At 32.3% G+C, this 27,978-nt stretch overlaps 1 pseudogene; it reads right to left on the reverse strand.

The window, feature by feature from the left end:
- Positions 1–1,064: 1,064 nt before the first annotated feature.
- On the reverse strand, positions 1,065–26,926 carry LOC120123543 (annotated as a pseudogene).
- Between the last annotated feature and the right edge of the window lie 1,052 nt (positions 26,927–27,978).

The raw sequence follows: 27,978 nt of genomic DNA on the forward strand, positions 1-27,978 counted from the left end.
TATTATTAAGATTAAATTAATAACATTGAAAGTTATTGATGTTACAAGGATGCTATATCTTTTTACTATTATTTAATCATATAATTAGAATTACATGATCAATTAGACGATTATTTTTCATTATTAATCAATAATGAATTTATTTTTCTAATTGAACTTAACGTTGTTTTAATCCACATTTTTACTTAATTCATTTTACGATCCATCGATCTAGTGAACGGGTTTCGGACTAATCCCAATTATTAAAATTAAAATTAGTGTAAAACAAATAATAATATGCTAGAAATGACCATCCAGCTCAGTTGGTAGAGCACAAGAATCTTAACCTTGGGGTCGTCTCACGGAGGGTATTTCATAATTTGGAGGTCTCCTACGGAAGCTGCTCTCAACCTGACGTTGGGGACAACCTACTATCTTACCTCCCCTTACCTCATTATATATGGGAATAAGGGTCAGCTAAAAATAAGAATATGCTAAAGTAAACTATATGACATTAAATCCAATAGTTAATAATATTATTTATTTGTTAAGTAACTTTTAAAGGTATAAATGACGAGGTAGTAGTTTTATTTGAAAATCAAGGTAACTATATTGTTGGCTCACGTAAATATTTTTGCATTAATGTATCACCAAGCTACCTCTATTATTATTTAAGGTAACTTATGTATTTAGTCACTCACCAATTCTCTTATCATGTTTTGGTCATTCAAATAATTTTTTTAAAAATCATAGTTAATATTAAACTTTTGTCATCTATCATTAAAAATAAATAAAATTACTTACGTGATATTTTTTTTTCAATGGCTTGACATTATTTTATGGTGACACATCATTATCACCATTAATATTTTAACAAATGGTGATCAAAACAGAAACAAAATATAACGTTATGTATAATTTTAAACAAATATAGTTAAATGACCAAAACATAACCACATAAATAGATGGTGACTAATGCATAATTTACCCTATTATTTAATAATATAATATTTAAAAAACATAATTTTCGATCATCTTTCAACACCATCTAAGATATAATCGACAATTCAATGTTCTCAATAATGTTTTTTTTCACAGCAAGTTGGACAAGCTGCTTAAATAGGTCTGGTTTTTTAAGGATTCACATGAGCGTTGAATGGATTTAAGGGGTTAAAGAATGTACAATTTGGAATTTGACCGTATTTCATTTGTTAATCAAACATCATCTGCATCACTCCCACCCACGTCTTCCATGGCTGATCCAGTAATTGCTTCCATCGGGACCAGACACCTTAAACCTGTTCGACATTAAGAACATCCTTCCCTAACCCCAAACCGGGTTGCTATATTTATGATTTATTCACTCACCGTTCAAGGACGGATTTTCCTTCCTTATACTTCTGGTTCTTCTCATGAGCAAATTCCTAAAATCAACAGAAGTAATCCATATAATCAACAGAAACAATCATAGCTACATTAAACCATGAAATCCAAAATTGCAATACTAAAGCTTACATATTTCCAACCAACAATCGATCCACATCCAACACAGAAGATGTCCGCCACAGTGTGCAATCCCGTCATCATTATCCTATCGTCATTTTTTCCAGAAGTAACATTTACTCTGAGAAACAACGGGAGATGAAAACTACTTATGAAAACAAGCACCCTGTACCGATAACTTGAAATCCCATTTTCTCGAAAGATCATGCAAGTGGGCATGTCCATGAAGTCCATCCTTGGAATATATATCCTTGAAAATGCAATGTTATTGCCTTGCTCTAAATGAACAAAACAAATTACCAGAACCAACAATGAATTCAACAAGCACAACTTTTCATCATCCGTTAAGCAAGAGATTATGAGTGCAACATAGTTTGACATCGTCGTTACTTGTGTCGTTATAGAAGTAGCTCGACACCTTATAGCATGGGCAAACATTAGTTGTTTAACACACACAAATGAGGTGTCTATACTGAGAAAACTTACACCTTACTGAAGAGATATGCTTTCCCATGCTTGCAGTGGAAGGACTGAATGAAATAACACAAGCAAAACACATGGTTACAAACTGTGCTTAAGAGAACCCCAAACAATATTTTTTACCCCAACACCATGAAAATAATTAGTAACAATGTGAAAGCACCCCTAAAAAACCCGAAATCGACTACATCAATATGCCTATGAAATATATAACTACTTAATACTTTAGCAATAATGCATTTTAACTTTGAAGCGATTTGAATGCATAAGACAATTACCATCTTCTTCATATTAGCATCATTTTACGACTTTTGTTGGTAGCACAAAGTGTCGATTAGCACATAACCAAATATGCAAAATCTAAAATTCATGATTGAGAATAACATTTACACAGTACATAGTAAGTTTAATCTCTAGCGTAAGTCCTCAGGAAAGTAAAATAAAAAACATTAAACATCAAGCTTGCCTTAAAATACAACCAGCAATTTGCTATCATCAAAGCACCAAGCCCTTGCAAAGGACACCAAATTATCATCTATGCCTAAAAAGAGATGGTAGCAACATAATTGAAATCCACCAAGCATCCACCCGGTTTTTCTATGACAAATTTAACATAGAAGAACCATTGAACTTGCAAAACAAAATACAAATTCCATTGCACCATAAACCAGAAGAAAAAAACATGGAATAACCAAATTCCTAGTTTAATAATAGGCGAAATCTCAATTTAATCAACAATTGAACCCATTAATTATAAATTTCATCAAAAAATGAAAATGTGCTCTAGATACTGCTCCCAGTAAGTAGTAATAAATGCTGTGAACTAATAAAACGATGGAAACTTAGGTATCCCCTAATCATAATTAGAACCACCATTACACAAACACGGCACATCCAAACAAATCAGAAACACCCAGATGAAGATTTTAGCCAAGAGTTAAAAGAATCAAATTTAAGAAAGAAGAAAAACAACCTTGGAGACAATATCATCACAAAGAGCAAGATGGGTTTTGCAGTGCTTGCAGCTATAAGCCTTCCCTTCAAGATTCACCACAAATAACCTCCCCCTGGATCCACCACCAACCAGATCTTTACGAACACAAAAGAAGAAAAAATGATCATCACAGAAAAGAAAGAAAGAATTGGTGATTGATGCAAAGGGTAATCGAAATTGAAGAAAACTAAATGGATTCCATGTGAATGCCAGAAAGGGAAAATAAGGAAGAAAAAAAATTGTTTTTGAATGCCTTGCTGGCTTGGCTTCTTTCTCTGTTGTTTTGCTGATGCTTTGGTGTCTTCAATTGTTGAATTAACCATAAATGTGGACCAAAGAAGCTATCACGTTTCATCATTTTACCTTTTTTTCCCCTGTAAAGTAAGACCTTCCCAAGACGTGTATTTACGGATGCTATAAAATTTGAATTTCTTCTTTATCGATCAAATTTTGCCCTTTTTCCATAACACATATTAGTTCAAATTTTAATTAATAATAAAATTTCCTGTTACTATAATTCTATTAGTTAAAATTTGTTTAACGAATAAATTTATTTAAATAATATTTGTTAATGATTAAGGTTATTTCTATATAAATATAAAGTAAGTTAATTATGAAATAATTGTTTTAAAGAGATTGTAATTTTTTTTATTTATCACTACTGAGATTTATGTTATAAAAATGAATTCTACAGGGGTATTTGTGTGGGAATTCAACAATCTTTGTACGTGGACGTGGACGTGGACGTGAATGTGGATGTGGATGTGGATGTGGATGTGGATGTGGAATGGCTTAAACTAAAAATATTACTTACTGCTATTTTTTCCGTAGGTATTTAAGTTATCTTTTATCAAATTAGGTACTTAAATTATTATGTATAACCATTTTAAGTTTATTAATTATTTTTTTATCAAAATAAGTCTTAAACTATATTTTTTTTTACTTTAAGCCTATAAAATATTTTTTGATCAAAATAAATACTTAATTTTGTATGACGTGTCAACTTCTTATTAATCGAAAAAAAAAATTCTAACTAAAAAATATTATAACTTAAAATAATGAAAAATAATAGTTTAAGTACCTAATTTAACTAAAAAAATAATTAAGTACCCAAAACAAAAAAACATAATTTAGTTACTTATTTTTATTTTAAGCATTTATTTGGCATTTATTTTTGAACTATCCAACTTCCCTATGAATTTAAGGTGAACTCGATGCCTATGAATGTTGAAGTTCCTAAATTAAGACTACCGACTCCTTTACTCTTGTCCTAAAAACATCCTTCCATTTTCGTTAGTTTTCTCATAATTCCTATTTTTTTCTTTTGAAATGTGAATTTATTGAGTGAAATCATTAATTAAAAAAGTGTTTCTTTTTATTAAGGTTTTACATTCGGATAATTATATTTATAAGATTAATTAGATTTAATATATTAAGAGAAAAAGAAAAAAATTTAAAAAAAATTACATGCCCATCATGTTGAAAAAATAATATTAAAATTTTTTAACCTCTATTTATAAATTTCTGGATGTGCCATTGACGCAAACCATATGATAAATAAATTTGTTAATCACTAAATTTTATTCAGATTATAATTAAATTAAAGGTTAATTGTTTTATAAATTATTAATAGAAAATAAATCGAGTCTTATGTGACCAGTCAAATTTAAAATTTGATGTATTAGATAGATAGTCGAATCATCTAACGATTGCAAGATACCTATTATTATGTGTTGAAGTAAATTTTAATGTATAGTTAAAATTAATTTTTTAATGTAATTTTAGTGTTTAAAGACTCAAATTTTAATTCACGATTAAGTTGAATTTTAATATAATTTAAGTGTTAAAAATTATTTAGTGATTGAATTTATTTGATAACTAAATATTTATATTAGGTAAGAAGTCTCATAAAATATTTTTCTTATCAAATAGTTGAATCATATTCCAGAGGAAAATTATCAATATGGATTTTTATTTAAGATATGTATTTTATAGAGATATAATCAGGTTTTTTTATTTTAGTATAGAGTTATTACAGTGATATTATTTATTCTAATATATATAATCAGATTTTAAGAGAGAGATTATTTGAATACTGCTCTGTTCAACTCTCACTTGTATTAGGGTAAAAGGATACAAGGTAAACTATCACAGTGGTTCATTTTTTTGGTATTATTTGATTTGATCCTCAAATTTTCAAAAGTTAAATTTCAGTCACTTATATTATCTATTTATCACACTGTGTTCACTAACCCATTAACTACGGTTACATTGGTAATGTGACACCTTAAAAACGATTCATTTCTAATTTAACACCTGAGCTTTAGATAAAACTTCAGTTTAGTCATGAACTTTTATTTCATTCATTTTTACCATATTAAAATAATCTTACAAACTCGCATAACCCTCATAATTCGACCATAATCCCACACTATTGGCCCCCGTCAACCACCATCACCAATGGTGATTGGACTCTACCATTTTTATTTACCTCTTTTTGGCCTTTAAATGTGAATCTACGGTCCATTTGTTTCACGAAAAACAAATTCCGGAAAATAAATTACTTTTTTTGGAAAATATTTTCTGAAAAACATTTTTGTAAATCATTTTATAGTGTTTTGGATGATGTTGTGTAATTCATTTTCTATTGGTTGGTAATTTTTTTTTTAAATTCTTTATTATAAACATCAAATGCAATAAATAATATTATTTATTAACAAAATAATAATATTATTTTTTAAATATTAGAATAATTTATCTAATATTATTTATGTCAATATTATTATTAAAATATTATATCTACAATTTTAAATAAAAATAAAAATATTTTTATATTTTATTAAAATAAAAATACTATAAATTATATTAAATATTTATTAAAATAAAAATAACATATTATTAAGTATATTAATTACTTATTAAAATAATAATATTATTAAGCTATTAAAAATTATAATATTAAATAATAATATTATATTATATTTTAAGAAATATATTTTAAATATTTAACAATTCAATAATATTATTTTTATGAAATTAATAAATAATATTATTTTTATTAATAATTTATTATATATTATTAAAATAAAAATATTATATTATATTATAAAATTATCAATAAATATAATTTAATAATTAATATTTTTATTAAAATGATGCCAAAATAATATATTAATATTAATTATATAAAATAATAATATTTTGAGTGTTTATGATATGAAGTGAAAAGTTCGTAAAATGACTTATAAAAAATCATTTCGTGATAAAAAAAATGAATTACATTAACCATTTGTTTTCTGTCAACAAAAACACCTGAAAATGATGAAAATATTTTCTGGAAAACTTATTATAAGAAAACAAACAAACTCTTAGTGTTCATTTCATCGGCATGAATCAAGTGGTATCGGTGGTAAATGAATTGTTGTTATTCCTTGAGATCCCTAGTTCAAGTACTAGGAATGCCAGAGGTGTGAAAGTTTAACGTCAAATGATCGAGAGTTATCTTTAAACAGACATTATCTTATACATACCACAAATTAATAAAAAAAAAAGTATTTATTTCATTAAAAAATACCTTAAACTTCACAAATCTAGCTCATAACCTTTCAATTCTATTAGATCTCCAAAATCAATCATTGAATCACATTGATTTCAAACTATGTTTCTCCATTTCGCAACCCGCTTCAAATTATTGTTAAAATCGATCGAAATACTATTAGATGAAAGAGTTAACGAAAGAGAAAGCGTCGCATCCATAGAATTTCTCAATGAGAAAAAAATTAAAAATTTTGTTATTAGATTTTTGGATTTGGATTCGAGGGTGGGAAAAGAAGGGAGAATAAAAAGAAGATTTTTGTTGTTTTGATGTCCTTAACATAGGAGGGAGATTCTTCAATAGAAAATAAAAATAAATATTATTTTTTTATTTTAATATGTTTTATAAAAACTTGTGTTTTAGAAAAGGAAAATTTTCTATGCTTAACGAGCTAACGATTAACACCATTAAATTAATTTAAATTAATCCTTCAATCATGGGGAAAATAAATAGAAGATAACTTACGTTTGGGGGTACAAACCTAAAATGGGTTACTTAAGCCATCGAGCTAATTGCTTCGTTTAATTTAATGATTACACCAACATTTATTTATCCAATAATATTATTAGTCATATAAAAATAAAAATATTCAAATGATAGTTAACTTTCGATATTTTTCTATTCTTAAACAAAGCGAATAATATTTTATTTTCAAAACCAAGTTGAATATTTTTTATATTTTTAAATAAAATTTATAGAAGTCATCTAATATAAAAATAATTTTTTTATTTTAAAAATCAAGTTTCTTATTTTTGTATTTTAAAACAATTATATCTAATGCAATATTTAAAAATAAAAAATTAACTTTTTTTAAGTTTAAATCTTGCATTAATTCAATTATTTAAAAACATAAAAAAATATTTTGTTTAAATATAAAAAATATTTTTATTTTTATATTATATGAAGTCTTTATAAATTTTGTTTAGAAATATAAAAAATATTGTAATGTCCTAATCCACTATGATCCAAAGATCGAAGGATTAATACGCTACACGAGACCACTGAATTGATTAACCCAAAAATTTTTCTTTTAGAAACAATTATAAAGACAAATTTAAAACATTCATCATAAACATAAAATGAAATAGTAGTGTTTAAGTTTACAAATCAGGAGCCCAAAATACATCCAACTAATTTAAAGAAATATTTTAAAATATTATAACATCCCAAAAAGCGGACTTGTGACCAAAATGTAAATTTTGAAAGTTTTATGGTCAAAGTAGAAAATTGGGAAAAATTTAAAGACCTAAGTAGTATTTTTCCCAAAAATAATTTTATTCCATAAATGGATTTAGTTAGTGACCAAATTATAAGATTTTAAAAGTTTAGTGACCAAAGTATAAACTTTAAAAAAGTTTAGAGACTAAAATGGTAATTTTAAAAAATTACAATTCGTCTCAAAAATAAGAAAAGAAATATATTATTTTCACATTTTTAAATGTTGTAAAATAATATTTAAGGTTTTAATTCTATGTTTATTTTGGATAATTGGATTAAAATGGCATTATTACAAGTTTTGGAAATTGCAAGGGTAAAATGGTAAAGTAAGAAAATATTTTGTTCATCTTTTACTATTAGAAGATGATAAGGCTGAGATGTCTCTGTTTGGAAGATGATAAGGTTGAGATGTATATGTTTAAAGGTAATTATGAAGTTTTTATTAAGGGTAAATTGATATTTTCTCAATTTAATGAATTTGATATTTATTAAATGATAATTTAAAAGTAGATAAGCATGAAAAATATATGAAATTTCATGCTAAAGTTGTTCATCTCTTCTTCATTGCTGTGAGCTTCTCCCAAAGGAAAGAAAATATTTTGTTTTCAATTTTTGAGCCAATTCCTTTGGAATTTGAGTTATGCCGTGAAATAGGAAGTGATCTACGCGAAAAACGCTATCATTTGGTACCAATATTTCTTTTTAATCTTACTGGAATTCAAAGATCCTAAATCTAAGGGTTTATGTTCATGATAGGATTCATTAAATTGATGATAAATCTTGATGATTTAGAGGTTGTAGATTCATTTTCAAGCTTGATTTATGGTTAAAGCACGTTCAATCTTTCCAGAAATTATTCTTTAAAATTCAGCCAAAAGAGGAAATTGTAGAACTTTGTGTTCTGATGAGAGTTGATTAGGGATTTGATTGTAGAGATGTTATAAGGTTGATTGAAAGTTGATTTCATGCTTGAATCGAATCAAAATCGAGCAAAATCATGAAAACATGGTTTTAAATGTTAAAGTATTTGGCCATGGGTTATTGGAGTGGGAAAAATTATGGAAAAATTATATAAGGTCTGAAAAATGATGTAGTAAGTATTCTACAAGCATTAGAAAAAATACAGAGACCATTTTGTAATTTTTGAAAAGTTAGGGGACCAATTTGGTAATTTTGAAAAAAGTTGTGAACAGTTGTATAATTATCTAATAGTTGATGTACTGTGTTGGAAATTACTATTTTGGAATTGAAATGAGCATTTAGATTGAAATATGACTATTTTAGAAATTTGAAAAGATTGGTGATTTAAGTACAACATTCACATAATTGGGGTGTTTAAATGTAATTGTACCTTTGTAAAAGTAATTGGTAGGTAGTATCGATACCAAGGGTATCAATACCATAAGATCAGTATCGATACCATTTTTGGAACAAGAACTTCGAATTCAATTTAGGTATCGATACCACAGCTAAGGAAGTATCGATACCCTATGGGGGGTACCGATACTACTTCAAGAGGAAAATAAAATTATATATTTCTTTTAGTCTAAGAAATGAAGGATCAAATCATAATATTTGGAATGCTGATATGGATATTATATGTATGATTGTGTAGATATCGAGCACAAACAAGTTCTGAAATGACCACAAAGTTAGGATCAATCCAAAGAGATAAATCATAGAAGTGGATTTGGAATTTAGTGAGACTAAGGTGAGTGAAAATTTAATTTGTACTTATGTTATCGAAAAATCATTGGCTTGCGATGAGTCAGTGACGGAGTTACTATGGTAAGAAGTGACTCCTAAAATGTTATTTGATTTGCAATGCATCCATAACGTTATACATGGATGTTTGATACATCATTGGGTAGGATTTATGATAAGTCTATTTCCCATGTTTGAATACATTATTCCATAAGTGATTATAGGAACATGTAATATAAATTATGTGATATGTTTGACATATTATTCTATGTGACCATGATTAGTGTAAACATATGAGAATAAAATAATATATAATTAATGTGATATAAGTGATTATGTAAAACTGTGAGATAAGTTATATAACATTGATATACAAACTATATGAAAGTATGTACATTAATACATGTATAAGTTTATATGTTATTTTATGTGCTATGTAATGTATATATGAACAAGATATGACATATGTGTTTACATGAACACATGAGAAATGATATAAGTTATATAATACGATCTATGTGATTACATGCATATGTGATATATGTTACATGATATGAACCTATGTGATATGGGTTATATGACAAGAATGATATACAAGCTATATGAGAACGAGTTATGAGATTACATGTTTATATGATACAAGTGATGTGAACTGTTATAAATCATAATGCCCATGTTATGTGATATGAGAGCTAGAGGTATAGTTGGCATGCCAAGAGTCGAGAGTTACATAGGTCCTTCGGGACAAATTTCATAGGCCCCTAGGGGGACCCTATACGAGCTGTGATGGCAGCATTTGTGCACAACCTCAATGCACTCACATATCTTTAGTTCTCACAAGTGTATCATGGGCTAATAAAGAGATAATAACAAATACAATATATGTGATGTATATGCTTTTGGTGATATGAAATATGTTACAGAAATTATATGATGTTATGTGTGTTTCTTTGTGAAATGATATACGTGTTATATAATATACAGAAATAATAAGTACAAGATCATATGATAAATTGGTTAATGATAATGATAAAGATCATGATAGTAATGGTATATGTGCATGTATGCATTATATTATATGAAATGTTCTATGGTTTTTATTATATGCTTTATATGTCTCACTAAGTCAACAACTTAGCGTGTGATTGCTTCACACGTATGTTCCGAGAAGAGGAAGAATGATAAAAGTTAAGCAAGACATGTCGGTTTCTCATTTCCAAAGATCAGATCAGAAAAGAATTTAATATTATGTATTTTGTAATACTGATTGTGGTTGTGTAATATCCTTAATACAGGGTTAGTGACCAAATTGTGAGATTTTAAATTTTAGTGACAAAAATAGATAAATTGAGAAATTTAAGGATTTAATTGAAATATTTGGTGTAGGATGAATTAGCAAATGAAGGAATAATAAAGGGGTAAAGGAGTCATTGAATAAGGAAAATAATTAAATATTATTTGGGGTTATTTTATAACCCATGTGGAACATGTTTTGGGAAACAAAGGTTTCCAAACAATTCTCTCATATTCTTTATTCTTCTCCACCATGAAGCACCCAAGCCAAAGTAAGTTGGATTTCTTTTGGTTAATCCTTAAAATTTAAGTATGGTTTTGGTTAAGGAAGACTTAGGAAACATGATGGAGATGAAAAAGGTCATAGAAACTCAAAGATTTGTAAGTTATGAAGGATTAAATATAAGAAGTGGATACGTGAAATTTTGAATAAGGATGTATAAATGAATTTAAAAGTTGAATTTGGCTTGTCATAGGCGTGAATAAGAAGTTATAACTGTTAGAAGTAAGTTTGGATTACATGGAAAATTTAGTAAGATTCTTAGTTTTAAGAATCTGAATGAGATATAGGAGATGATAAAGTGTTGGAATGATAGAAGTTAATTAAAATGGTTATAGTTGAATTTGGTAATATAAAAGGAGTTTTATATAAGGAAATTTAATGAAAAGTTGTGGAATTTTTGCGTGAAAAAGTCTGATATGGGCAGGGTGTATCGGTACACTATGACTGGGTACCGATACACTAAGACCAATTTTGAAGGTATATCGATACATTAAGAGGTGTATCGATACATGGGAATTTTGAATTGAATTAAAGGAAAATAGGAATTTTAGCTCATTCAATTATTTTAAGTTATTAGCATTGAATTATAAGGTTTAGACTTCTTATAATCACCTCGGAAATTATGTTTATGTAGATTGAGCCTAAACGAGTTTCGGAATAATTGACAAGTAAGATCGATCGAGGGAAAGACAAAGAGATCTAGGTGAGTGCATATGCATAGCATGATTATGTTAGTATATTCAATTATAGACTTGTGATAAGTCTAGATTTAACATCTTGATACATGATTCATTCCATATTATGAAACATGATATGAATTCATACCATATGCATTATGTGATATGTTTGAAATGAAATGAATGAAAAGTTTATGAGCCATGTGATAAAGGTAAGGAAATTATATGTTTATGAGATATACTACATGAATGGTGAAAGCCCATGTTATGTCGATGAGAACTATAAGTTTAGTTGGCATGACAAGAGTAGAGGGTCTACGCGGTCCTTTGGGACATATATGTATTCTTTGGAACATGTGCGAGGTCTTTTGAGACACATACTTGATCATTGACATATGTATATGATTCTTAAGGAATTTCTACGTGGTCTTTATGGACATTTTATATGGCACTACAGTGCAATTCTACGACACTTCAGTGCAATTCTACATGGCACTTCGGTGCATTTATACGAGATGTGGTGACAACATAGTGCACAACCTTATAGTACTCACATACCTCAGGTTCTCAGTATGGTTTCATGGGCAAGTAAACTTATTATATGAATTCATGATGGTTAATTTGATAAGATTATGGGTAAGATACATGGCTATACAACTTGCATGAATTAAATATGTGATTTCATTACATTTCATATTATTATGACATTATCATTATGCCTCACTAAGTCTATGACAGCGTGTAAGCGTTTTACACGTAGGTACCGAAAGTCGGTAGATCAGATCACTATGTCTTGTTATGTGATAAATAGGTTGGCATGTAAACAAAGTCGGTAGATTAAGTATGTATGCTCTAATCGAGTTTTGTAATGTTTTAAACGTATTTATGTAAATGGTAACTTTATAGTGATGAAAGTTTAAACTTTTATGAGTTTTATATATGTTGGGTTGAAATTACTGTAGCAGTGTATCGGTACACTATAGCAATGCATCGATACACATTTTAAATTCGATTTTTTTGTATATCGGTACTGTTAATTACTGTTCACTGTACTATTTACACATTATCGATACTATTCATACAATATAGTACTATTCATAAAATATTTTTTTCCTTAAATTTGTTATAATGAAACATAATTCAATAGTATATTATCGTATTTTATTAATATAAGTCCAAATGTTCTGTTATTTTGTAAGAATATTATTTTAAAAAGTCAATATGACATCTCGGACTCGTATCCAGGTCGGGTACGAGTTGGGGGTGTTACAGGTTGGCATGTAAATTAATATTTGAATATGATATGCTCTAATCGATTTTGTAAAATTATATGATTGTATTTTATGTAAATTATTTAGTTGTATTTAGTGAAAGGTTTAAAATTATTCACTATTTTGTACAAGTAAATGTTTTGAAAAGTCAATGTGACACCTCATATTCGTATCCAGGTCAGGTACAGGTTGGGGGTGTTACAAATACAATCACTACTCAAATACGAAAGGCCCATATATAGTACGATCCCTCTAAAAATATGCTCAAGAAGTACTGAAAAGGTGATGTCGATCTAGAATGTAGACTGTGCAATAAGCTCCTTAAACGCTCCTTCTAAGAACCTAATCACGGAAGCAAATTTCGAACGCTGAGCTTACAAGTTTAGTGTCACACTAATAACCAAACTATATTATATGTGTCCATTATATGATCATGCTCGCTAACATAAATATTTGTACAAAAATACAAATCTAAACAAACATACAAAGGTGGGCATTATGGTGTAGTCGAAGGGTTCCGCTACATCTTAGAGACACACGCCCATCTACCCTACCTAGGGTGAGATCCTAAATTTCTACATCGGAAAGTTCACCCAACCAATCTACTCCATACGAGTACTTGGGGCATCTACACCCGATCGATAAAGAAGTACCTTGTGCACTAATTAAGACTTGGTCGGACATTCCACCACACAAGTGTTTACCTAGCTACTAAAGTAGCTCGACTATCTTGATCGTTTCTCGAGCACCTAATTTTATGATTCCCTAAATTATATCGTTTCTAGATGTAATTATAGTCATTAGTGTTGTTCTCACTTGGAATCTTATTTATTAAGTTTTGATTACATTTGATCTCCTAACCCAACTTACTTGAGATGTGATAGGTTTATTACCCAAATCAAGACTAGGGTATCGATATTGGCCTTACAGTATCAATATTGGTCTCTTAGGGCTGCCTCTTAGGTATCGATACCTAAAATAGCTTTGATGTTTAGAAAAATAACTAAGTATCGATACACTTAATTAAGATATTGATACTCTCACCTCAGTAACGATACTCCCTTTAGTATCGGTACCAAAATAAGCTATCATAATCCTAAATTATAAAATGGTATCGATACTACCCCTTGAGTATCAGTACCCTTGAGACAATATTGATACTCTTAGAATAAGTATCGATACTCGTAGCTAGAACACTCTATTATTTTGACCATTGAAAGAATAATATTGGCATTGTTCATGTAGTACTGATACTGTAGCCTAGAAATGCCTTGTTTTGGGCACATAAATGCAACCTAATCCTACCCATTTTCCCTCTCGAGGCCATCAATTAGTGTTTAAGTCTTATGTGATATATTAGGAGACATAAAGAGTCATTTTCCTTGCTTAATAACAACATAAACTAGCATTCACCATGAATATGCTCCTATGCTTCATAAGTTAATGCAAGCTATACAAGTGTACTTGATGACCCACAAATGGTATAGGAAGATTAGAAATGTGTTACCTTAGTCTCCAAGCTGAAGAAAAACATCTCCAATCACCCAAGAGCTAATTTATATTTTTCTTTAGTTTTGGAACCTTCTCCAACTTCCCTTACTAGCATAACATGGGAAGATGAATTGCTAACTTGTTTGTGAGACTAAAATGAGGCTAAAAACACTTTCTCCAACTCAAATCTACAAAAAACGAACTAGAAATCCTTCGTTTCCTAAACCCGCACTAAACTCATATCAATGGTCATTATAACCAACTATGATATTGGGAGCTCAAATGAAAGCTTAGAGTGAAGAGATTGTGATTCTTACCTTAGAAATTATAAAATGAGCTTGGAGAATTGTTAAGTTTCTACCTTTGATAATTTTCTTGAAGGAAAAAAGATGGAAAAGAAAAAGATTTGGTAAAAGGACAAAAGGATGATGAAAATGAGGGAAATGGGAAGTGGGTAGGGCAAATTACATCATCATCAATAAAAGAAAACAATATTTGTTTTGAATCATGATATAATTACTTTTCTAATCCTTCCTCTTTCCTACAAATGCTAAAGTACCCCTTCATGCTACTAATTGGGCCTAACCTAAGTCCAATTAGTTCTTATCTTGATCCAAATTATTCTATAAGTCTAGTGGGTCTATGAAACTCTTCTTGAGTTAGTCCGAAATTACTAACCCATGATTGAGGGCGTTACAAATATTGAATTTGATTTTATAAATAAAATATTAAAAATACTATACTTTATTTAAAAATATAAAAATATTGAAAGTTAAATATCATTTGAATATTTTTATTTCTTTATTTTATATCACAAACAATACAATGAGATAAATAATTGTTTGTATACTCGCTAAACCAAATGAAGTAGTTGACTCAATGGCTTGAACACTCCATTTTCATCTTAAAGAACCCAGGTCCTATCCCCTTAAATGTCAAGTTATGTTTTGTTTATTTTCCATCCAATCAAATGTACACGTATTAAGTATCAAATATATAATTGTAAATTTTTTTGTTAACTGTCACATCACTTCTCTATTAGATTTAATGACATGTATCTTAAATGATACCACTTAAATAATTATGTGACCATATTGATAAAATTTTAAAAATATTAATCATATCGACACCAATCTTATAGTTAGATTGTCATTAAAATAATTTGCCATTAATTTTATTGTTATTGCTTTCTCTCTCTCTCTCATATATATATATAACTCTACTTTTGTTAGGAGGACATGAGTGCATTTTGTTTAATCAATCAAACCTCTTTGTTCCCGTATAAAAAAGAGAAATTATTTTATGGATTCAGTTCACTATATTATATATGATTTTAGTGAATTACATCTATTAATTTTTAAAATAATTTTTAGATAACAATCTATTTCTTATTTACATGAAGGATGTTATATGTGGCTTGTAAATTGTCAAATTTGGCAAGTTGAAAATTTCATCTTGGTTGGTGGCCAACTTACTGAAAATTTCGTCTTGGTTGGTGGCCAACTTATTGGAAAATTAATTTTTGGTAGGTGGCCAACTTTGCACATGGGAATTTCATATTTGGTCCCAAAAATATTAGGTTATTTATAAGTTTAGTCCTTAAAACTCAACTATAATAGGCCTAAGTATTTCCATTAGAAATCATCCCAAAAAAAGTACTATCTTCCTCTTGTTTTCTTCATTCTCTCACTTTGGGAATTCTAAAGAATTCCAATTGTTGTAATATTTGTTGATAGTGAAGTTATCATCCGGTGTGGTGCCCGAGGAGTAGACGATATTCTAGTCGAACATCGTAAATTTGGTGTGTTCTCTCCTTTATTATTTTTTATTCGGTTTTTCCATTGTGTTTCAATATTCAATAGTTTGATGGGTTTATCCGTTGTGCAATCTTTGTTGGTTTTGATCTTTACATTTTAGGTCAATTTTGAAACTACGTTCGTGTGGGAAATAACCTGATTTCCCCAACAATTGGTATCTAGAGCTTCGGTTGAGGTTATCCTGGTGGTCCCGTTGCTGAAAAGATACAGTTTGTTAGAATTAAAATGCCAAAATACGGATCAGTTGAGACATCAAGCTCTTCATCTGCATCGGTGAGGAGGATGATGTCAAATGCAAATTTCTCGGTGGAGTTGTTCGATAGATCCAGTCATTTTGGCATGTGGCAAGGCGAGGTGTTAGACACTTTATTCCAACAAGGTCTAGACATCACCATTGAGAAAGAAAAACCTAAATATTTGGAGGAGAAAGAATGGGGAACAATCAATCGTTTGGCGTGCAACACGATTCGATCTTGTCTTTCCAGGGAGTAGAAGTATGGCTACAAAAACGAGACTTTTACAAGTAAGATGTGGAAAGCATTGAAGGAAAAATTACTAAAGAAAAACTCTCAGAATCGTCTCCGCATGAATAAAAGATTGTTCAGATTTGATTATCAACCATGCACCAGTATGAATGAATACATCGCTGCGTTGAATGGGCTAGTGACAGACTTATTGGGCATGGATGAAACCTTCAAAGATGAAGATTTGGCTTTGATGTTGTTGTCATCTCTTCCAGATGAATTTGAGCACCTTGAGACAACTTTACTCATGGTAAGGATAATGTTACCCTTAAAGATATAACTGCTACTTTGTATAGTTATGAGCTCAGAATGAAAACCAAGAATGAGAGAAAATACAAAGCAACGGAGGCCATGGTGGCAAGAGGTCGCTCGAAAAGTCAAAAGCAAAAGTGAAGAGGGAGATCAAAGTCGAAGTCCAGATTAAGAAAAGATCAATGTGCCTTTTTTTCATGAGAAAGACCATTGGAAGAAAGATTGTCCGAAGTTGAAGAAGAAAGAAAAAGCTGCTCCAGATGAATGTGTTACAGAGCATGATGCAAATGACTCTGACATATCATTGGTTGCTTCATCAACAACATTACATTCAGATGAATGGATATTAGATTCGGGTTGTACATATCATATATCCCTTAATCGGGAGTGGTTCTCCTATTTAGTAGAACTAAATGTAAGAGTTGTTTATATGGGTAATGACAATGCCTGTAAAACTATTGGGATAGGTTCAATTCGATTGAAGAATCAAGATGGATCAACCAGAGTTCTGATTGATGTCCGATACGTGCCTAGTTTGAAGAAAAATCTCATCTCGTTGGGAGCCTTGGAATTCAAAGGCTCGGTAGTCACTATGAGAGATGAAGTTTTAAAAGTCACATATGGCACACTTGTGATGATGAAGGGCATCATGAAAATTAATTTGTATTACTGTCAAGGTAGTACAATTATTAGAGCAGTTGCAGCAGCTTCTGGAGGTGATGATTTGGACACAACCTAGTTGTGTCATATGCGGTAGGGACATGCTGAAGAGAAATCCTTGCAAATTCTGGCAAAGAAAGGATTGTTGAAATGTGCAAAGGCTTGCAAATTGAAGTTTTGCGAGCATTGTGTTCTGGGAAAGTATAAGAGAGTGAAGTTTGGAACCACTATATATAATACAAAAGGTATTGTGGATTATATTCACTCAGATGTATGGGGTCCTTCAAAGACATTGTCTTTGGGAGGAAACCATTATTTTGTAACTTTTGTAGATGACTTTTCCAGAAGAGTTTAGGTGTATCCGATAAAGTCTAAAGATGAAGTGCTTCGAATTTTCCTGAAATGGAAAAATATGATCGAGAACCAGACTGGTAGAAAGATCAAACGTCTTAGGATGGACAATGGAGGGGAATATAAAAGTGACTCATTCTTTGATGTTTGCCATGAGTATGGTATTGTTTGACACTTCACTATTAGAAATACACCACAATAGAATGGGGTGGCAGAATTTATGAATCGAACACTATTGGAGAAAGTTTGATGTATGTCATCAATCGTCTTTGGGTTGAGGTTGTGACATATGCTGGGCATCTCATCAATCGTCTGCCGTCATCAACGATGGGAGGAAAAACACCATTGGAGGTATGGTATGGAAATCCTGCTATTGATTATGATTCCTCGCATATATTTGGATCCGCTGCTTATTATCATGTGAAGGAATCCAAGTTTGATCCGAGAGCAAAGAAGGCTCTCTTTATAGGAATCACCCATGGAGTGAAGGGATTCTGCCTTTGGTGTTTAGACACCAAGAAGATAATTTGTAGTATAGATGTTACATTTGATGAATATGCCCAAGTAAAGAAGGTAACAAATGAAGATGTCTAGACAAGTAGTATTCCGCAGCAGGTGGAGCATACTCCAAAATAAGTGGAGTTTCAGCGGATAATGATCCCCGAAGTTGATGCAACTGATTCTTTAACTACAATAAAAGAATCAGAAGATGAAGAGTCTAAAACCCAAGAACTATTAGAGACACCAGAACCACTTGCAGTTACAAGGCCAAGGAATTTGTTGATATGGTGGCCTATTCTCTTCCAGTTGTTGATGATGATATCCTTATCACTTACCAAGAAGCAATACAAAGCTTGGAAAGTTATAAATGGAAAAGTGCCATGGATGAATAAATGCAATCTCTCCAAAAGAACAACACTTGGAAACTGGCACAATTATCGAAAGGTAAAAGAGCAATTGGATGCAAGTGGGTACTTGCAAAGAAAGATGGACCTCATAGCAAGAACGATGTTCGCTACAAGGCACGATTGGTAGCTAAAGGCTACGCTCAAAAAGAAGGAATCAACTACAATGAAATATTTTCCCTGTTGTGAAGCATTCCTCCATTAGAACATTGTTGGCCTTGGTAGCACAGTTGAATTTGGAGCTAGCTCAACTTGATGTAAAAACGACTTTCTTGCACGGTGATTTAGGAGAGGAGATCTATATGACTCAGCCAGAAGTTTACAAAGATGGTGGTTGTGATAAATGGGTTTGTAAGCTAAACAAATCGCTATATGTATTGAAGCAATCTCCGAGGCAGTGGTACAAACGATTTGATAGCTTTATGAGGAGGCAAAATTACACTAGAAGCAAATATGATCATTGTGTGTATTTGCAAAAGCTCAAAGATGAATCTTTCATTTATCTTCTCTTATACGTTAACGATATTTTGATCGCTTTGAAGCGTCAAAAGAAGATAGACAAATTAAAGGCTCAGTTGAATCATGAGTTTGAGATGAAAGATCTAGGTGAGGCCAAGAAGAATCTTGGTATGGAGATAAGAAGAGATAGACAGAGAGGAAAACTTTGTTTAACTCAGAAGCAATATATGAGAAAAGTATTACAATGTTTGGTATGAATGAAATACCAAACATGTAAGTATCCCATTGGCTTCTCACTTAGTTTTCAATTATCTCCTAAAACTAACGAAGAACGAGAGTATATGAAAAAAGTTTCATATACTAATGCAGTTGGGAGCTTGATGTATGTAATGGTGTGTACACGTCCTGACATTTCACAAGGAATTGGAGTTGTAAGCAGGTACATGCATGATCCTAGAGAAGGACATTGGCAAGATGTGAAATGGATTCTACGGTATCTCCAACAAACCGTGGATGTTGGTTTAGATTTTGAACAAGATGAAACACTTGGTCAGTATGTGGTTGGGTATGTTGATTCTAACTATACTGGTGATTTGGATAAGCGTCGATCAACTACTGGGTATTTGTTTACTCTTGCTAAAACCCCAGTAACTTAGAAGTCTACTTTGCAATCTATGGCGACTTTGTCTACTACAGAGGCAGAATACATGGCAGTTTCAGAGGCTATAAAGGAAGCAATTTGGCTTAATGGGTTGATGGAAGACTTGGGAGTTATTCAAAGTCACATTAGTCTCTATTGTGACAGTCAAAGCACTATTCACTTAGCGAAAAATCAAGTCTACCATTCAAGGACTAAACATATCGACGTGAGGTATCACTTTGTGCAGGAGATCTTTGAAGAAGGAAAGATTCTACTTCAGAAAATTACGACATTAGAAAATCATGCAGATATGATGACCAAGGTGGTAACAGTAATCAAGTTCAATCATTGTTTGAACTTAATTAACATCCTGAAAATTTGAGCACCTTCGGTTGTATGGCGCTTGTGAGCGCAATTAGAGACACTACATTAAAAGAGCTTCATCAAATTTGGGGAGTTTAAGAAGTTGAGTAGGCTTGGTAATTTCAAGCCAAGGTGGAGATTTGTTATATGTGGCTTGTAAATTGTCAAATTTGGCAATGTTGAAATTTCATCTTGGTTGGTGGCCAACTTATTGGAAACTTTATCTTGATTGATGGCCAACTTATTGGAAAATTAATTTTTGGTATGTGGCCAACTTAGCACATGGCAATTTCATATTTGGTCCCTAAAATATTAGGTTATTTATAAATTTAGCCCTTAAAACTCAACTATAAATAGACCTAAGTATTTCCATTAGAAATCATCCCAAAACAAGTTCTCTCTTCCTCTTGTTTTCTTCATTCTCTCACTTTTGGAATTCTAAAGAATTCCATTTTTTGTAATATTTGTTGATAGTGAAATTATCATCTGGTGTGGTGCTCGAGGAGTAGACGATATTCTAGTCGAACCTCGTAAATTCGGTGTGTTCTCTCTATTTTTTTTATTCGGTTTTTCCATTGTGTTTCAATATTCAATAGTTTGACGGGTTTATCCGCTGTGCAATCTTTGGTGGTTTTGATTTTGATATTTTAGGTCAATTTTGAAATTACATTCGTGTGATAAATAACCCGATTTCCCCAACATTGGAAAGAGATGAAATTTCATTTTGGAAAAAATAAAAAGAAAAATATTATTAGTTAAGACTACGAATGACATGATGAGCCGGAATATTGATATTTGCAAAACCATACGTAAGCAAACAATTCTTCGTTTGCTTTTGCGTTTTCATGATTTGTTCCATATCATTCCTTCCGTTTTTCATTTGATTTATTTTTTATAATCATAATTAAAATCTTAATTTTTCAATACAATATTTTTCAACAAAATGAACTCATAACATCAATCTAATTAAAAGTTTGATATAGCAAAATTGACGCAAATTTTTGTTGCGGAAGACGGCTATCGGATAGAGCAAAATCGTAACTGATAATTTGAGAAAATAAAAAATGAAGATAAAAAGAGACACAAAATTTACGTGAAAACCCCCTAAATAAAATAGGGTAAAAACCACGGGCAACGATAGAAGAATTTCACTATGAGAAAATAGGAATTATAACTTCTCTCGATCTACCAAGGAGAAAACAATGATAATTCTCTCTTGATAAAAAGGAGAAAACAACTCTCAAGAAACTCTCTAAATTCTCTCTAGTATTGGAAGAAAGCTAGAATGCTTTGGGATGGTTTTGAAGCTAAATGAGCTAGGGTATTTATAGTTGAAGCTTTAAGGACTAATTTGTAAATACCCTAAATTACAATGACTAAAATTGAGGTTCTACCATTTCCAAAATTCAGCAATAGCTGCTGCCCCCCTTGTTTTTCAAGCAGCACCGAAAGTTGCATTTATTATGCACACTTTCGGTGCACAGTCAACAATCTCCCACTTGAAGATTTGATTGGAACAATCATATATTCACACCATTCTTTCTACCTTGTACCATCATGTTGCTTACGTCTCTGACAGGCCACAAGAGGATCGACACCAGGTAAATTTATCAGCATTGATCGCCTTCGTCATGAAATCTGCTATATTATCTTTGGTATGGATCTTCTGCATATCTACAGTCCCTTCTTCCACCCTTTCACGAATGAAATGGTATTGAACTCGTATGTGTTTTGTCCTTGAATGAAATGCTGGATTCCTTGCTAGATGCAAGGCGCTTTGACTATCACAAAAAAGATAGACATACTCTTGATTGTGCTCAAGCTCCTCCAATAGCATCTTCAACCAAATTGCTTCTTTACTGGCTTGTGTAGCTGCTACATATTCTGCTTCTGTTGTGGATGTAGCCACAACTGACTGCAATTTTGAAACCCAGCTTACAGCTCCACCAGTAACTTTAAACACATATCCTGTAGTAGATTTGCTTTTATCCAAATCCCCTGCATAGTCAGAATCAACATACCCATTGATAAGTAAATTTGATCCTCCGTAACATAATGCAACATTTGAGGTTCCTTTAATGTATCTCATGATCCTCTTTACTGCATTCCAATGCTCTTTTCCTAGATTCGCCATGTACCGACTAACCACTCCCACTGCTTGTGCAATGTATGGTCTTGTGCATATCATAGCGAACATTAAACTTCCCACTGCTGATGCATACGGTACTCGAGACATCTCCATCCTCTCTTCTTTACTGCTAGGACTTATACTGGAGGATAATTTGAAGTTAATAGGAAGAGGGGTAGAAATTGGCTTACAATCTTGCATGTTGAATCGTGACAAGATCTTCTTCAAGTAATTCTTTTGTGAAAGCCAAATCTTCCTATTACTTCTGTCTCGGTGAATTTGCATCCCTAGAATCTTGTTTGCTGATCCCAAGTCCTTCATTTCAAATTCCCTAGCCAGTTGTGCCTTCAATTCTTCAATATGATCTTTGTTGGGTCCTGCAACCAACATGTCATCCCACATACAACAACAATATAACAAAATCGTTATCACCAGACCTCTTAAAATAAACACAAGGGTCTGCATTAAGTCTGTTGTATCCAAGGCACATAATGAAGGAATCAAATCTCTTATACCAACACCTCGACACCTGCTTTAAACCGTACATAGATTTGTTCAACCTGCAAACCAAGTTCTTCTTTTTTTTTCTTCAAAACCTTCAGGCTGGAGCATATAAATCTCTTCTTCAAGATTTCCATGAAGAAAAGCTGTTTTAACATCTAGCTGCTCTAGATGTAAGTTCAATGTAGTACACATTGCGAAAACTACTCGAACTGTTATTAGTCGAACCACAGGAGAAAATATTTCATTGAAATTAATACCTTCTTTTTGAGCATATCCTTTGACCACCAGTCTTGCACGATACCTCTCAACTTGATCGTCACCATTTCGCTTGATTTTGAAGACCCATTTGTTACCAATTGGCTTCCTTCCTTGTGGTAGTGGTACAAGGTCCCATGTATTACTTTTATGAAGGGCTTCAATTTCTTCTTGCATCGTCATCACCCACAGTGAAGCATCTGAGTTGTTTATTGCCTCCTGGTATGTTGATGGCTCACCGTCCTCTGTTAAAAGGCAGTATGCAATATTACCTTCTATAACATAATCTGAGTGCCAATTGGGACGTCTTCTCACATGATATGATTGACGAGTTGTTGGAGCTTCAGAACTTTCTGGTTCTTGTTCATCGTGTGCTAGTTCTGCTTCAGAAGAATCTCATTGTTCACACTCTTTTTCCACATGTATCTGTGTAGTCTCTGACTTTTCAGCGCTATCATCGTCTTCTTTTCTTTGTAGTTTATCTTCTACAAAGATAACATCCCTACTGATGATCATTTTACGGGCAGTGGGATCCCACAAGAGATACCCCTTTACTCCATCAGCATACCCCAAGAATTTGCATTTCCTGGATTTTGGATCCAGCTTTGAGATTTCTTGGGAGTTGTACATCACGTACACAATACTTCCAAATATATGAAGGTTTGAATAATCAGCTGGTTTACCAGTCCACATCTCCATTGGTGTCATCAGCTCTATTGCAGTTGATGGAGCTCGATTCACCAAATAACAGGCGGTATTGACTGCTTCTGCCCATAATGATTTTTCTAGGCATGCATCCCTTAACATTGCTCTTGTTCTTTCTAATAAGGTTCTGTTCATCCGCTCTGCCACTCCATTTTGTTGAGGAGTGTTTGCCACTGTGAACTGTCTTTTGATGCCTTCTTTCCTGCAAATGTCATCAAATTCTTCGCTTGTGTATTCTCCTCCATTATCTGTTCTGAAACACTTGATCTTATTTCCAGAATCAAGTTCCACCCGCGCTTTGAAGATTTTGAAAGTTGAAAACACATCTGACTTCTTCTTAATAGGATACACCCAACATCTCCTAGAGTAATCATCAATAAATGAGACAAAGTATTTTGCTCCACCTAGGGATATAACTGGTGCTTGTCATATGTCAGAATGAACTAATTCTAGAACATTTTTGCCTCTAGAATTTGACGTGTTGAATTTCAACCGGTGCTGCTTACTTGTTATGCAATGCTCACACAAAGTAAGTGATACCTTTGTTAAGCCTGGAAGTAGCTTTTGCTCCACAAGAACTTTCATTCCTTGTTCTGACATGTGTCCAAGTTTCTGATGCCATAGCATTGCAGAATCTGAACTACATGAGGTAACAGAGGCTTCTGCTTCTAGCAAAGTCTCTCCCTTCAGCATGTGCAAGTTTGCTGCTATCTTTTCGCCTTTCAGCACCACAAGCGCTCCACGAAACACCTTCATGATTCCTTTCCGTGTCTCAATCTTGCTTGCATTATTATCCAACAATCCGTAGGATAATAAATTTTTCTTCAGGCCTTTCACGTACCGCACATCTCGAACAACTTTAATTGTTCCATCATACATCTTCAATTTGATGGTTCCCACGCCAATGATCTCTAAGGCATGATCATTGCAACTATACACAGATCCTCCTGAGACATGTTCATAATGATGAAACCATTCTCTTCTTGAGGTCATGTGATATGTTGCTCCCGAATCAATGAGTCATATGTCTGCATATCTTTTTCTACCTTCCACGGTGGTTGACGCTTCACAGCATAGAGCATCTCCATCATCTGAAGTGTTTGCTGTATTGCCTTATGGATTGGAGTTTTTATTTAGACTCCAACAATCCTTCTTCAAGTGACCCTTCTTTCCACAGTTGTAGCACTTTAAATTCTTCTTGCTTCTCGACTTCAATCTACCATGTTTGTGACTGCTGCTTTGGCCACGTTCAGTTGATCTCTCTCTCATCGTTGTCAACGCTTCTACTTGTTGCAGATTTACTTGTCTGTATTCCTTGTTCTTACGCCGATTTTCTTCTTGTAGAACAGCAGCTGCAACGTCATCGAAGACTAGACTGGTGACATTACTGTTTGTCAAGTTGATGATGAGTTGATCATACGAATCTGATAGACTTTGAAGTAGAAGTTCAGCACGTTCTTGTTCTCCTATTGTACATCTTAAGGATGTAAGCAGAGAAAATAACGTGATCAGTGTGTTTAAGTGCTCCGTCACTGAAATAAATTCTGACATCCGGAGAGTATACAATTTCCTCTTAAGAAATATTTTATTGTGCAACGATGTGGCCTCATACAATTTGGTGAGATGATCCCATTTCTCCTTAGCTGTCTTCTTCTCCTCGATGCTTGACAATACTTCATCTGCTAATGCTAGATGAAAGTTTGTCATAGCATTCTCGTTCATCTCGTTCCATTTGTTGTCATCTATGAAATTCACCGGCCTTTCACTAATAGCTGCTAGACAACCGTCTTTCCTCAGGATAGCCTTCATCTTCAATTTACACCTTCAATTTCCACAATGAGAAATTTCTCTCATTGAATTTTTCAATATCAAATTTCGTTGCCATAGCTTCTTTTACGGATAGCTCCCATTATTTCACTATCGTGAATAGTTCTCTGGAACCTTCAAAGAATGGGTAATATCTTCTTACTTTCTTATGTTGGAGGATCCATCTTTTGGTGGCAACCACAAAGACAATAAGCATATATTACACACTCTAATCTGGCTCTGATACCAATTGTTGCGGAAGATGGCTATCGGATAGAGCAAAATCGCAACTGATAATTTGAGAAAATAAAAAATGAAGATAAAAAGAGACACAAAATTTACGTGGAAAACTCCTAAATAAAATAGGGTAAAAACCACGGGCAACGGTAGAAGAATTTCACTATGAGAAAATATGAATTACAACTTCTCTCGATCTACCAAGGAGAAAACAATGATAATTCTCTCTTGATAAAAAAGAGAAAACGACTCTCAAGAAACTCTCTAAATTCTCTCTAGTATTGGAAGAAAGCTAGAATGCTTTGGGATGGTTTTGAAGCTAAATGAGCTAGGGTATTTATAGTTGAAGCTTTAAGGACTAATTTATAAATACCCTAAATTACAATGACTAAAATTGAGATTTTACCATTTTCAAAATTCAGCAATAGCTGTTGTCCCCCCTTTTTTTCAAGCAGCACCGAAAGTTGCATTTATTATGCACACTTTCGGTGCATAGTCAACAATTTTGTCACCGAATCTCAACTACATAAATACAGAGAGATGAAATAGACACATCAACCAGACTTTGTTGCTTTTCTTTAGACTCCACGTCTTTCCTTTTGCGAATGTCCAAACTCCAACCTTTATCACTCATTGCTGATTTTTAAGTCCCTTTCCACTAAAACCTCCTGTTCTTAATTTCATTGTCAAACTGGAAGGGATGGAGACCAAGGGGACAAAACTCGGAAATTTTCCAACCAGCAAGCAAAGTTGAAACATCTATCTTCATAAATACAGCAGAGAGGAGCATTTGGTTGGCAAAAGGCTGATATAGAAGGGAAACAAAAAGCATTTGATGCCCGCAAAGTATTTTCTGCCTTTTTTTTAAAGTTATTTTTAGTTCCTTTATAAATGATAATCATGGTTCTTTTGATTCTAAAATACAGCATTTGTTTTTCCCCTTTTTGAGGAGTGAGCCGGTGTGTTCACTTTCCTGAATGCTTTACTAATCAGGTTATTGAATGGTAGGATTGAAAAGAGAATCTAAATTTCTTTTCCCTTCTTTCTTTATATGAAAATTTAATGTGATTGATGAGTGTTCATTTATTAGTTTTAATACATATAATTAGCGATTCATGCATATGGAGCAGCCATGTATTGGAAAGCACTCCCAAATTTGGGACAACATGAGGAAAATAGCTGTTCATCTCAAGGTATTTTCTCAAATCTCAACACCAGTCTCAGTTGAGATTGATTCATCATTGTAGAATTTAAAAGAAACTGACTTATGTACGAGTGCTAAAGCAATACTTTGAATATATGGCCTGAAAGCCTGTAGCTTGCTAGCATTAATGTATCAGTTACTTATATGATAAAATTTAGAGCTTTAGATTATGAAATGGAGCCTAAGAAACGTTCCAACATGTATTCATGAACAAAAGATACAAAATCAACTGCTGGATCAAATCGACTACAAGAAAATGGTTTCGAGCGAGTGATTCAAAATTTCAGCTCTTCCTTTGTTTGCTTGTCTTTGTTAAGTAGCAGCATTAACCGCAGCGTGGCAGGTTTTTTCACTGTATGATAGTAGCATGCAATGCTCATTCTATTTTTCCTTCTTTTCCCTAAACCAGAGCTTTTCGGATTCAACACGCCTCATATTTCTTACTTGTCCTCCCGTTGATGAAGAGAGACTTGATAAAAACAGAAGTTGATGTAATGCATGTTTTGTATCCCTTTTTTCCACTTATACTTTGCAATTAGTCAATCTAAGACGCCCCTTCGGTAAATCAGTCAATATTAAAGCCACCTTGTTCGAACAAATAAGTTATGCCGGGCGTATTCTGAAGCTTGTATAAAGCTCAGCCAGGAATTGGATGTAAAGGTGATTGATCTTTTCACTGC

Source organism: Hibiscus syriacus, unplaced genomic scaffold, assembly GCF_006381635.1.
Source record: "Hibiscus syriacus cultivar Baekdansim isolate YM2019G1 unplaced genomic scaffold, ASM638163v2 tig00110393_pilon, whole genome shotgun sequence".
Lineage (NCBI taxonomy): Eukaryota > Viridiplantae > Streptophyta > Magnoliopsida > Malvales > Malvaceae > Hibiscus > Hibiscus syriacus.